Source organism: Pinus tabuliformis, chromosome 3_1 (assembly GCF_031772625.1).
Source record: "Pinus tabuliformis cultivar Carrire ecotype Pingquan chromosome 3_1, CPIR1, whole genome shotgun sequence".
In the NCBI taxonomy this organism is placed as follows: Eukaryota; Viridiplantae; Streptophyta; class Pinopsida; order Pinales; family Pinaceae; genus Pinus; species Pinus tabuliformis.
The window spans coordinates 263,811,029-263,825,619 of NC_142301.1; the positions used below are offsets into that span (position 1 = coordinate 263,811,029).

Genomic DNA, 14,591 nt, shown 5'->3' on the forward strand with positions numbered 1-14,591 from the left:
TCCCCACCTTGGTCATCCTCCTGATCTCTTCTTGGCGAAGAGCTACCCACATCTCCTCCCATCCTAGAAGAGTAGCCCTGCCCAAAATACTTTGGACAAATGTCTCCCACTCCTTGGAGACTACATTCAGGGCAGTCCTAACCATAAATTCTGGATCTGGTGTAGACCCCACGGAAGTAAGTTGGTCGCAAATCTCCTGCAACCTGAGAAGGAATGGATCTATCTGCTCTCCCTTCTACATCTGATACGACCGCAATTGATTCTCCAATAGCATCTTTCGCTGCACGGAAGTGCCCTGATACAAGGTCTTCAGAGTATCCCACATCTCCTTTGTTGTGTTCTTTTCAACAATATGTGGTATGACATGATCTTTGACCCCGTCAAGGATCATGCACTTCGCTCTCACCATTGCATCCTCATACTTCTCATTTTCAGCTGGGTCGACCGGGATAGCCATGGTTCTCAAGGCAAAGTCCTTGATGTGATGTCGATCGAGGACTGCCAGGATCCTGGCCTTCCAAATGACAAATTTGGAAGCCCCATCCAACCTGTCATGATCCCTCAATCCGTTCACTGCAATTTCAGCTCCTCTTCTGGACTCCCTCTGAGTCCTAATTTCCCTGATGGAAATCCTCTCGCCAAATGTCGAACAACTCCTCTCCAATCCTCCTTGCAACTGCAACTCGGATCTGGATTTCTTGGCTAGAAATCTGTCAAGGTAGCGACTCCCTCTACCTTGGTTTTGTCCCCTTAGGTATTGTTCTGCACTAACAAAAACAACACCCCACCAGCTTCTTAATCACAATCTACCCACAACTCCCCAAGCCCCGACAACTGAAGAAACTGAGCCTTTCAGGCTCTGCGCAATCCCGGCAACGGCAGAATCTGCTCCTCCTGGCCACAACGTCGATCCTTCCTGGCTGAGAAAGATGACCGGGCATTGTGTAGGTCTGATCTACCTCTCTCTGCTTCTGCGCTAGCCCTCCTCCTAGCCCAAAATGATGACGCAGGCCCTTTGCATCACTTCTCTGCTGCTTCTGCTTCTAGAACAGCATTGTCTTTCGGGACAGCTACTATTGCTACAAATTTTCCAGATTATTGTTGATGCCTTTAGTTCTCTTGTGATCTACAACCCTCTAATACCATGTTCAAATTTCTAAGTCTGACACGTTAGAAATCCTTACTGCATTATCTGGTTTAATTTCTCCTAATTGTTTATTCCATTAACAAGTTATTTATAAATATAAATACTGAAATAAACACAAATCCAGCCTTAACTCATATATAGATCAGCAATTGAAATAACTGAGACACACACACAAGGGACACCGTTATTTTTGGACAAGTGTCCCTAGAAAAACCCAATGTGGTAAAACCGGTGCAACAGATATGAGGGTTTTATTATTATGCAGTATCTGAATACAACTAGGGTGCCAAAAATGGCTCACCCAACAAGGAATGTCCTCGGCAATAATACCTCTCCTCGGAGACAGATATTCTAGCTGATCAATCATCGGATGAATGATCCCACAGCAACTACGGCAGCTCTTAGCTAGACAGCAAAAACTGCTCCAAGCTTCTCTACTGCTCTATGTCACTCTGCAAGGACTACGTCACCCTTCCCAACTCACTAGCACTCAGTCTGCCCCATGAAAAATACCCTGGTGCTGCCTCTTGGCCCTGCGTCAGCTTTGCTAGCCTCTGCGCAACTACTAAAGCCTTTGCGTCAGCCCCTTGGCTCTTTTCGTCAGCCCTCTGGCCCTCTGCGTCACCCACACTGGCCTCTTCAGCCTCTGCGTAGGTCCTAGCTGCCTCTGCGTTAGCCTCTCCAGGCTCTGCGCTGTCTCTCTGGCACTATCTCTGCTATGTATTCTCAACCTCGTTCCGAACTGCCCCTCACTGCAACAGATCACTAGCTCGATTCTCTCAGCAAAACCTCGCTCCAGAAAATCAAACTGACTGATCAATTTGGTGTACCTCTAACTGACCCTCAAGTCTCCTCTTCAGGGAAAATTTTAAGAACCCCCCTAAATTTACATGTATAATAAATGGGCGAATCTCCATGGTATATAGGAAAAATGGAAGGCGATTTTATCAATAATATGATATGTATATATAATTTTTTGGCGAATCTCTCACTAGGCATGGCGAATATTTTACTCAATTATAAAATCTTGTGTTTATTGAATACACAAATGAAATCATTGCATTTCTTTAAAATATCTTTTGAAATCAAAATTACCGAAATTACGTATCGATAACCTAGTGGGTGTAGGATAAAATTCACCCGTGCCATTCACAAAAAGCATCGGAAAAAACCTAATACTATATATAAAACCAAGAAAAATTCAAATTCATCACTTCTAGGGACCTCGTAACCACCCTGCCAATACACAAGTATGTCCCTGTTTGCAATTAGAAAAATTATCCAAATTACAATCTGTTTACTCCAGCATATGTTGGAAAGTTATAGAAGGATGACTAGTGCAATCAATCCATTCCTTTTAGCCCTGGATTTGTTTCAGTTTAAAATAGAAGTATACAAATATACTTGTCCAATGTCTATGCTTTAACCATTCACCTTAAGATGTTTTTACAATATAATTTCCTAAGTCTATTTAATATCTTCATTATCATAAAAACCAACATATATCCATCTTAACTCCACATCTACCACTCTTAGGGGATGAAATCTATTTATCCCTCTGAGCACTTGGTAGACCCAGAATTAAGATGGATCTAAGATGATAGAATTTCCCCTTTAAATAGTCTATGCTCACATGAATGCCATGGGTCAATACCATGGGTTATCATAAACCTGGAGCTTAAAAATTACTATTAGTAATTTATAAAAACTAATAAAATTAATAGTTGATTTTTATTTTATTTTTTATTTTAACCAAGCTAAAATGTTTAACATACATTAAATTTTACAACATCCATTTTTACTCTTGATCAGATCAAATATTTTTTCACTCTATGCTAGTTTGCATATCAGGATATTTGATACCTCTCGGGGGTTAGTAGATCCAAAGTAAAGACGAATCTATGCTGGTTTAATTCCCCCATTTAAATAGGCTACATTCCAAGTGAATGCCATGGGTCAATACCATATACCATTTTGGTGAATACCATGGGTCAATACCATGTGCCATTTTTATTTTTATTAATACTAATATTAGGGTTAATAATGTTTTTTTGCATGGTATTAATAACAATCTAGTCCATGGTATTTGTCCCATAGTATTTTGCCCATAGGTTTCACCTAAATATAACGCATTTTTTGAGTGTTCGTAAATATAAGGTGACTTACGGAGTAAATATAAAAAAATGTTTTATTTGTTTACCATACCTCTCATTTCTTTATATTTTTATTAATTTACCATGCCTCTTTTACAAATATGGTATTTGGCCCATAGGATTCACTTAAATAAAACCTCTTTCTTGAGCCTTCGTAAATAGAACGAGGGTTATGGACTAAATATAAAAAGAGATTTTATTTATTTACCATGAGTGTTCGTAAATATAAGGTGACTTATGGAGTAAATATAAAAAAATGTTTTATCTGTTTACCATACCTCTCATTTCTTTATATTTTTATTAATTTACCATACCTTTTTTTACAAATATGGTATTTGGCCCATAGGATTCACTTAAATAAAACCTCTTTCTTGAGCCTTCATAAATAGAACGAGGGTTATGGACTAAATATAAAAAGAAGTTTTATTTATTTACCATGCGTCTAGTTTATTTATATTTTTTATTTATTTACCATACCTTTTGAGTAAGTATAAAAAGACGTTTTATTTATTTACCATACCTCCACTTTACTTATATTTTTATTTGTTTACACCCTTGCATGTATATAAAGTGACTTATGGAGTAAATATAAAAAATGTCTTATTTATTTACCATACCTCTCATTTATTTATATTTTTATTAATTTACCATACCTCTTTTATAAATATGGTATTTGGGCCTTTGGTGAATGGGCGAATGGATTCACTTAAATAAAACCTATTCTTGAAAATGGGCGAATGGAAGGTTGTAACTCCTAATTTCAAGGGCTAAATTTACCTTTTTTACCCTCTCCCTTAAAATAAGGTGGGCTATTTGAGGTGATTTGTAAAAATGTACTATGATACAAAATATTCGCCCACTAAAAATTTAAAACCCCTTAATTTCGCCAAAGGGCGAACATTCGCCCCTAAAATTTTCTATGCTCCTCTTATACTTTTCTTGTTGAGTCTTCAACAGCTGAGATTAAGTCCCTAATCAACGGCTAAGATTAGATTTGGCTTGATCCATATCATTTAGAACATTCTCACCCAGTTTTATATTAATACTCATTAATATTTTAATTTTCCTAAGCTTAGACTTAGTAACCCCATCAAAAAATATTAATTATTTCAATACCTGTCCAACCGGGTGGAATTTCCCCAAACGATTTATGGGCCTTGGAGATCTTATGTGCCTTAGCCTCTCCACCATTTTTTATGGCTAAAGCACATTCAATGCTACCATATCATCCAAAAAGTTAAAACTAACATAATCCATACATGGGGTAATGTGGAGAAATCATTAATCCATTTGGTGTGGCCTTGGGGGCAAGTCTCGAGTTGAGTAGTAGTCACTCAATTCTCACCTTCTTTGTATAGGCTAACTCCTAGAGAAGCCAAGGGGGGTGGACACTATGAGACAACTAAGGCTGACTAAGCTTTAGTAAATAAGAAATATTTATCTAGGAGTTAATTGAATCGACCACAAGTACATTCAATCATCAACATGCAAATTACATCATATCGCTTTAAAGCATGTAAACAGCCTCACAAGAAAATGCAATAACCATAATCACCTATAAGCAAAAGATATAGCAATGAGAATCAAATGAATGAAAGACAATTAAGCAAATGATATAGAAAATGTAGACCAATGTCAAATAAAGAGTGTTTATGGAATGTAAATGCTTGTACTAGGACATGAAATGCCAAAATTGAATATTACTTGAAATGAGATAATGACCAAATGCTCAATGTTGAAGAAATGTTGTGGAGTAGTGCTCTTAGTACCTTTTATTAAGTTAGACTTCACTTGGATTTAGATTTATTAGATTGAGGGATGTGTGGTAATCCATAAAAATGTGCAATGGGAGATGTGTGATTGCAATAACGTAAATCTAACTAAGGTGTGTTTCCTCTTCTACCCTTATCCTCGTTGGGTTAAGGAAAGTTGCAAGGGGATCCTACAAGAGGAAGCTTCGCTTCAATGAGTACTCCCGATAGCCCACAAATCAACCTGTTGTAGGGAGATCAAACAATAGGGAAAACTAGCCCCTATCCTAATTTCACAAGTCAACGTTTACCATTCCCCAATCTCACAATAAGGAGAATAGAATTGGTTTTCCCTATTAAACTAAGTCAACCAACAAGCTCTTTCTAATCACATGCAAGGATCAGGCTCGGCTGGCAATGGCAAAAGACATAATAGAGCTTGATGGGGTATGTTACTTTATCAAATTGAAATCTAATATAAATAAAAATAAATGATATCTAATCTATGAACTTGCAATCAAACTATTTTAATGAAATGAAATTAGAGTAATCTAAAGTTATGTGATTAAACTACTCTAATGGTTAATTATAATCCCAGATAAGAGCAAACCATGAAAGAGAGAGAGACAACACAAGAGATCCCCATTAAGTACAGGGAGATGCCTAGGAGACTCTCCTAGCTCCCAAGAGATTACAATGCTTGTTAGATGATGGGCTCCCTTATGAATAAAGGGAGGAAAGATGGTTTTTGTGAAGCTACAATGGTGAAAAAATGTAATGTCCTCCCCAAATTGAGGGCTTGTGGAAGATGTAATAGCATATCCAACCTCATAGGCTATAATCTTGTTAAAGGGCTAAAATCCCAATATTTCCTATGTTGGGGCAACATTGGGCAAAAAATGGGTTGGTTGGGGTCAAATTAGGGGTTGCACACACAACTCCTCACATTGTTGGAGCCCATGGAAAATCTATAAATAGAAGAGGGTTGAGATCAAATGAAGCATCGTCATTGTGGATCATCTCATTTGCTTCTTGAGCATTAGCTATGAGGGTTTAAGACCCCATTCTCCCTTGTCAATTTCAGTTGTGAAAGATTCCACCCTAGTTTACACCAATCTGTATTTACTTCATTTTGTTCTGGCATAGGGATATCTTGAGAAGGAAGCGAAATTCTTGGTGGGTCTAAGATCTTGTCTGCCATAGGAACACCTTTCGAAAAGATAGTCAAATCTTTTGCTCGTCTTATTCTGTCTTGGGCACAGGGGTACTATCTGAAGGACAGCGAGATCATCTTTTAGCTCTTGGTCTTGATCTGGAGCAGGGATTATAAAGGCAGTTCTAATCAAGATTCCCTTCAAGACAGGATCTAAAGCAAATTATCCTCAAGCAGCCGAGTTTGTCGTTGGCATAAGGGTAACAGTATTGTGGCACAACCCTACCCATGTTGGAAAAGTAGCTAGATTCAGTCTTCATATTTATCTTTGTACTTGTAACAAAAAGCAAAAAAAAAAAAGATTTATATTATTATTATTTCTTTAGTAAAGCATGTTCTTCAATGTTCTAGGCTTCCTTTTCTTACAAAGAGTCCTAATGGAATTTGACTAAAATTTAATTCTTCGACTCAACAAACCATAAGACCAAGTCGGCCCTCCAGATGGTCAGGTCAGCCTGTTGAATAGATGTGACCCTTCACAGTGACAAACAACTATAAACTGGCGTGAATCCTCCACCAAAAAGTAAAGCAAGTTCGTGGAGTTTATGTGGCAAAGTTTGATTAAGTTCTGTGATATACAATCTTTTTGTGGATGATTTGTGAATTCTTTGTGGCATAAGTATCTAAAAAAGATATGCAAGTCTGCTGAGGAAAGACGTGTGAATTTCTCTATATCAAAAGATGTGCAGAGGATCTGAATTTCCTGTGACATGTGATCTGGATAGAATGTGAATTACTGAAGTTAGAACCCTGTGAAGATATGTGATTAACTAAGGCTATCCCAGTGATGACTTGCGAGCTCAAGAAGGACTGAAATGTATAAGAAGTGCAAGCTATAATGACTGTAATATGCGAGTTAGAGGACGACTGAAAAGACTGTAAAAACAAAGATACAGGAAGGACGAATTTCTTTGTGTGACAAAGGCATCTTAAGGGCAGGTTTGTGACACTGACTGGACGGCTGACTTGGGGATCTTATGGAGGTATTTGTCTTGGTATTGGATCTAGATATCTCATTTTATCTGATTTTATAAGAAGATGATTGTTTGGGTTTCCCCAATTGTGGGATTTTTCCCTGGCGTGGAGCCTATATCTTGTGTTTATTGTCTCTTGTGATCTTCATGTTTATATTTTGGTAATTGCTTGATGAAGAAAAAGAACATAAAGAATTTAATAAGAAGCCAACAAAGTTCACAAGTAATTATCAAGTAAGCGGAATCAACCTTAATCTCCAATTACCTTGATTCTCCAACATGGTATCAGAACTAAGGGCAGAAAGAGGAAGATTACTTCATGTTGGCACATTTCTACTGCAGTGATGCAAGTTTCCTGAAGCCAATATCCTGAAGCAAATTTGAGTTTGTATGAGATGGGTGGTACAAGTTTCTGAGCATAATACAATTGCAAGCTCAAATGTGAGATTCCTTAACTAGAAATATATGAATGTTGCAAATATCTTATGACTAACTCTCTGCCAACAATCTGAATTGCTCAGAGATGCTTTTGACAGTTAGAATACGAAGATTTGATGAATGATGCATAACTTTGGACACTTGACTATTGTCTCCTTTATGCGAGTTTAAGGCTACCTCAACAATGATACTTGATATAAGTAATACAAGCTCCTGGTAGCCTATACTAATTCAAGTTTCTGAAGAAACTATATTGCTAAATTAATACAAGCCTCTTGAAAAATTAATTCGTGATCTGTTGTGATGCGATGGGAGAGTATTCCTCTAATAGTTGAGAGTCCGCCTTGACTGTGATTTGAAAGACCTAACAATGAAGGAAGAATATAACAAAATTGGACTCTTGATTACTAAATACTACAATGGTGATCTAATCATGACAGTACTCTTGATATAGCAGTAACCCTATCCAAAAGTAAAACATTGCCATCGAGAAGAACAAGAAGCAAGTTCTTGCACTGTAATATCCCAAACGGGATATTTGGCTAATTTTGCAGAAATTTAACTCAACCAAAATTTCTCCATAAAATTACCATTCAATTAACAAAAAATTGCCATGTAAAATATAACAAATAGAGTGCATGCAATTCAATAATACAATAAGCAGAAATAATCTCAGCTTTTATTATAATAGAAACTGGGGTTTACATGTTGATACAATAAAATAGCTGAGATGGAAAACTGGCCTCAAGAATCTACTCCAATGTTGTGTTGGCCATCCAAAATTGAACTAAAATGTCACTGTTGAGCTCTCCTATAAATTCTGGATGAATTTACAAAGGGGAGATGGGTACTCGCCCAATATTGTTGAATCACTTGAGGGTTTTCGTCCTAGGGCTACCAATGAAGTAGAGAACCGGGTTCTTAGCCTCTCATGTAAGAAGAAATATCAAATCCAAGATGTCCTCCAATGGCCTCCTCCTCCTCTTCTTATAGATTCGATGGAACCCTCCAGAACCTCCTATTTTTATTATTATTTTAGTCATTGAGCACATTTCCCTCTTTTTAATTCAATTAAAATATATTTTTAATGTGGGAAAATGGTAAATTGGCCACCATGCCTCCTTAGTCCATTGAAACTCCATCCCATCTTGTAGATCTTCTCGTTCCGGTTCCAACGAGCTATTACACTAAGGTGTTTTGTCAAGTATTCCTCCCGAAATGCCACCTTAAGCGTAATTAATTGAGTCAGGCCCATTAATAACTCTATCTTCTGAAAGTTGTCGGGATGCACCGGAATGAAAGGCAATTGTGTGGATGATGGAGTATACCAAGCAAATGTCGTCAAACTTGATAGAACTCCTCAAAACCCCTCCAAAAGCCCCTAGGCCACTGATAGAGTAAACCAACTCCTGTGACCTAGCTACCTCCAACCCTGGAAGTCCATCCTGACCATGTCGTAAGGGATCCCAGAAAAAGGAACATGACAAATCCTTCGGCCCCAAAATTGCTTGCCCACATGCAATCCAAAGTTGTGAACCAGTCTAGTGGCCCAATGCCCAGATCCCATACAAACCACTGGATGATACTATGCTTCTGTGTCAACCCACCATGAATGGACCCCTCAATGTCGGGATTCCAAACCAATCTTTGACTGAACCTGTCATCAACAAATCCTCCTGGATCCCAATGCCACCAAGAACAAGTATCAATGCTCCATGGTTCCTGTTGTCATATAGCTCCATCAACCACGTGCCAACTCATCATCTCTCTCCAATCCAACCCTTGGCATAGACCAAGGTCAATCCCACCATGCGCTGATGTTGTGTTGAAACACTGATGAGTGGCCAGTTTACATCCTGCTGCCAACTAGAACATGTAGTATCCCTCACATCTAAGGGCTCCTGTAGTACAATGGTCCTGACTAAAAATGATACTCCATCAATAGGGTACCAACTCATGATCTCTCGCCAATCCATCCTGTGGGAAGGATCGGATGCATAGGCACCTGTATATGTGATAAGTCCCCTATGTTGCATTGTGCCCAACTCACGCAACTTTGTTTGGTCAATCAACAATATCCATCGAGAAAACCCTGCCTCTCTCCTTGTAATGGGTACAAGTGGCCAAACTGTGTTGCATGCCCTATCTATGTACTCCTAGAGAGGGTTGTTGCCTAGAAATATTGCAGCTTTGCTAGCTGCCACTACATCTACCTGCACCTCATCAATGGGTAGACCCAAAGATGGATGCACCACTATCTCCAAAAGAGCCTCCCTCATCTGAACGGAAAGTCCATGCTCCATCGGTCCACTCGTCACCTGCAAAATTGTCCTGTCAGGTCCCAACGCCTCTTGATGACAAATATTTGCAAATACTACCCCTTGGTGGCTACCTGCACCTCTCCAATGGCTGGCCCCAAGGGTGTCTGCTCATCCTCCATCATGGCCTCAACATGACACACTAGCTGACTCTCCAGAAATGGCCAATCCCACACACTGTGTGTATCATCTAACTCATGCTCCTCTATGTGCTCTCTATGTTGAAACATCAATCGCTCATCTGCTCCCTAATCTCCTTCCCTCATGGGAACAATCGGCTTTGCATCATACTCCTCTACCACACATGGATGCATATCTGGGCTACTGTCATCAACTCCACATGACTGCTCGTGCTCCTCAGAGGCATCCCCATAAGAACCCATGGACTCAACTAAAAAAGAAGAATCCTCAACTGGAAAGTCAGAAGGAACCTCCTCCTGATCTACCTCTGCCATCTCCTCCGTGTCAATCCTGCATGAGTGGTCAGGTCCCCAAGGTTCCTTGCAGGTGAAGCAAAGACCCTTCCTCCTTAACTCATTCTTGCTACATGGTCCACCAATCCTGAGCAGCTCCTCCCTAGTCAATTGTCTCCAGAACAGTCTAATATTCTACTCAACCAACCTTTCGGCTAGCTCATAAGCAGCGGGCGAGACCATCTGTTCCTTTCTCCAAATGGCCAACAACTTAGACTGTAACTTCTTGCAGATGGCATCACGGTCTCCCATAACTGAAGACAAGATGGACTGCATGTGTGCTTTGACTGTGTCTGGATGATGTTTCTTAATGCTAAAAAAGTATTGGAACATTTGAAAAATCAGATCATCACACTCTAGATCAAACATGATGTCATAGGTTCGGAGTTTGGCCATATCTTCCAAAATCTGGAGCTTTTTCCCAAAGGTAAGACCCACAGTGTTATCCAAGTCCTGAAAGGTATCTACTATCAATCTGAAAACTGTCCTCATAACCAGTGTTGATAATATCGGTATCGGGAAAATATCGGCGAGGGTCCAGAAAATATCTTATCGGCAATATCGGCAAAAATATCGGCAAAATATCGGCAAATATCGGCAAGCATAAAAAATAATTTTTTCAAATTTTTAAATATAGCCGATATTTTGCCGATATTTTCAAAATATCGCGATATTTTGCCGATATTTTCCGATATTTGCCGATATTTGCCGATATTTGCCGATATTTTCAAAACAGAAAATATCGCGATATTTTCTCGGCGATATATCGTTTTGCCGAAAATATCGCGATATTTCCGAATATCGCCGATATATCGCCGATATTATCAACAGTGCTCATAACATCATTGTTGTAAGGAGGTATAGGTGTCATCAACCTCATAATGTTACTGAGATAGGATCCAACTGGAAGTCTAACACCTTCACAAGGTTCCTCCAAGAACTTATGTTGTATGAGAGCAAGCATAGCTGGGCTTAGACCCCAAATTAGTTTCTTCCCCTCTAACTGGTTCACTTTAAAAAGGACTACATCCAGTTCATCTGGTATGAAAAGAACATTCCATGTGACCGTCATGTGCTTCAAATATGTCCCAAGTGCAAAGATTTTGTCCTAATTCCTGCCCCTTCTGCAAATCTTTTGACGTTTCTAGCTCGAGAAGAGTGTGGATCCCTTTTGAGAATTGTTTGTTGTTTTGTGTGGGCTTTTGGTCCAATGTTGCATTATGGTTCCAAGGGTCATTGTTTAATTTTTCCAATTTATTTAGGAGTTTTGTGAGTTTCTCCATGGTTTCAGCTCAATGAGGACAAGTACATGTCTCATACATGATAGCACAGAATTTACCTCACCACAACTTACAACAATATGGCCCAACAAAGATGACAACAATGATGCATCAATCTTTCCACAATACTTGACCCCCTGACTCTATACAGCTCAGCAATATACATGCATCATTCAAGACTCAACATTACAAGCTAATGACCTTCTGCACATAAAGGATCAGTTTTTGACCTCTACAATGCTCTTATAGTAGCAATACTCTGCCACAAACACAATGACTCAATTCCAGCCCCAACTACATCAGTACAAGGATATATGGACCCACAAAATTATGAGTTTATAGAGACGGGCAGTTGGTTCACAAGTGTTGTAGGTGTTTTCTCAGACATTTAACTTCAACAAGTGTACATAGTGGACAATAGGTATAGCTCTCTGTGGATCTTTGCTTTGGTCGTGCACAAGTTATCTCCTATGTCGATGGCCACTCCCAATCGATGGGGATTGTGTAGAACTGCCTCCTATATTTCTCAAATAGGTCGTGATTCAAATCCCACCAAACCATTGTCTGAAAAAACATCGATCAATTTTAATCTTTCAATTGCCCACGTAATCAACTTGTCAGTGTTGAAAATGCAACAAGAAAATCTCAGTTTGACTTTGCCTTGGTCAAACTAGAGAAAATTTGAATTTCTATTTTAGCGGAAATCTTGGAGCTAGTTAACTGAGGTGACATGCCACTTGTTTAATTGCTAATTTGTAGCAATCTATTTCAGTTAAATTGAGTTATTGTCAGTTAAACTAGTTCTAATTGTCATAACAACTAGTGGAGGTCAAGTTGTGGAAGTGGAACTTCAACCACACTCAGTGATCAACCAGTTAACTGATCAATTAGCCCAAAATAATTGTTGCATGCAGAGAATTCGAGTTACCCAATTGAGATGGAGATTCCAAAGCAGTGTACTATCAGTTGTAGGATATTCCAATGTGTACAGGTGGTGCATGCAGTCAGAGAAGGGACCTAAGGAATTGCGCAATTCAATACTGGGAAATTCCTAAATTTGAGTTGGGGAAGCTTGAGTTGAATGCAGTATTTTTAATTGCTAATTTGTAGCAATCTATCTCAGTTAATTTGAGTTATTTTCAGTTAAACTAGTTCTAACTGTCATAAGAACTAGCAGAGGTCAAGTTGTGGAAGTGGAACTTCAACCATACTTAGTGATCAATCATTTAACTGATCAATCAACCCAAAATAATTGTTGCATGCAGAGAATTTGAGTTACCCAATTGAAATGGAGATTCCAAGGTAGCGTACTATTAGTTGTAGCATATTCCAATGTGTACAGGTGGTGCATGCAGTTAGAGGAAGAACCTAAGGAATTGGCCAATTTAATAGTGGGAAATTTCTAAATAATAGGGGCCAATTTTCTAGAGGAACAGCACAAGGAAATAAGAGATTGGAGCGCTTGAAAATTGGCTAAGTGTTGGCCATAGTCAGTCAGTCAGGCATAGGAATAGACTATGCATTTGCAGGGTGTGCTCAAGCTTGAGAAAGCATATTTATTTCATCTCTATTCTCTGATTAATGCAATATAGATAGTAAGGGGTATTGAACAGTTGCTTTCCCCTAGATAAATCTTTGTGCATGTGTGATGTTTCATTTTGCATGTCTATGATTCTTGTTCTAGATGGTGAATTAACTTCCGCAGATCAGTAGAGTAACTTCAAGTCTTGTAATTTAGTAAATTTCATGAGCAGTTTTGAATCTACACATTAATTTCTACAATTGGCCACAAAACCCACACAATCCATGTACTGCATGCGCTTCTCCCAGACAATTTCAATCACTCTTTCATGCCCACGAAGGCCCTTAGGGCTCCCCTGCTACGAAGAAAATACCCTGCACAACTCGACTGCCTCGGTTCCTTACAATGTGACTATGCCCAACTGCTATAGTATTACAATCCTGCAACTCATGGTGGAGAACTCAATTACACCCTTAAACAGTTCTGAATTTTTACGCAATGCATCGACCCTTCTAGTTGGCATTACAATTGCTACACATTTACCCAGAATTTCTCAGTCTCCACTTCTCAACGATTTACGCTCCTTCGGCTGCCAATCCCAATCTAGCATAGTTGCCAAATCGACATTCCACATTATCACTCACGATTACTGATTATTTAGACAACACATGCAATGCGTAGGATGTTATTTATTTGCTCAACTAGAGCACTGTCACACTTGCTTGATGAATTTATCCTCCCGCAAAGAATCACGACTTGCCAAGAATTTGAGCCTTTCTTAAACAAATCTCAAACCTTATGAATCTCAGTTCTTTTGTTACACCTGGATTGGCTCATGGTCATCTTGACTTCACATCATGAAAAAAAATTCTCCAGCACATCAAATTTAAGTGGGCCCTTTGGAATAATAAATTATGGCCAAGTGATTCAACAATTGAAATGGAAATTGTTGAACATTTAATATATAAAAGACAATTTCACATGGCCTGTACAAACATGTCTTCAGCAATTTTGGTACATTCAAAATAAATTCTCAAACTTGGCTTCAAAATTAACCCATGAATTTATCCTGAAAAAACCCTCAAGCTGGCAGGATCACCAACTCCAATACCATTGTAATATCCCAAACCGGATATTTGGCTAATTTTGCAAAATTTCTGAAAAAAAAGTACCATTCAATTAACAGAAGATTGTCATGTAAAATATAACAAATAAAGTGCATGTAATTCAATAATACGGTAAACAGAAATAATCTCAACTTTTATTATAATAGAATTTGGGGTTTACATGCTAATAAAATAAAATAGCTGAGATGGAAAATT

General features: G+C 38.7%; 1 protein-coding gene across 2 annotated transcripts in view; it reads right to left on the bottom strand.

Moving 5' to 3' along the window:
* Positions 1-14,591, bottom strand: part of LOC149186807 (uncharacterized) — a 361,700-nt gene that overhangs the window by 100,717 nt on the left and 246,392 nt on the right. The window contains exon 10 of one of the 2 annotated variants that reach the window (XR_016255718.1): positions 7,504-7,607. The exons of the other annotated variant lie outside the window; for it this stretch is intronic. The gene's annotated coding sequence lies outside the window, so the exon portion shown is untranslated. The remainder of the gene's footprint in view (positions 1-7,503; positions 7,608-14,591) is intronic. 2 annotated transcript variants of the gene reach the window in all.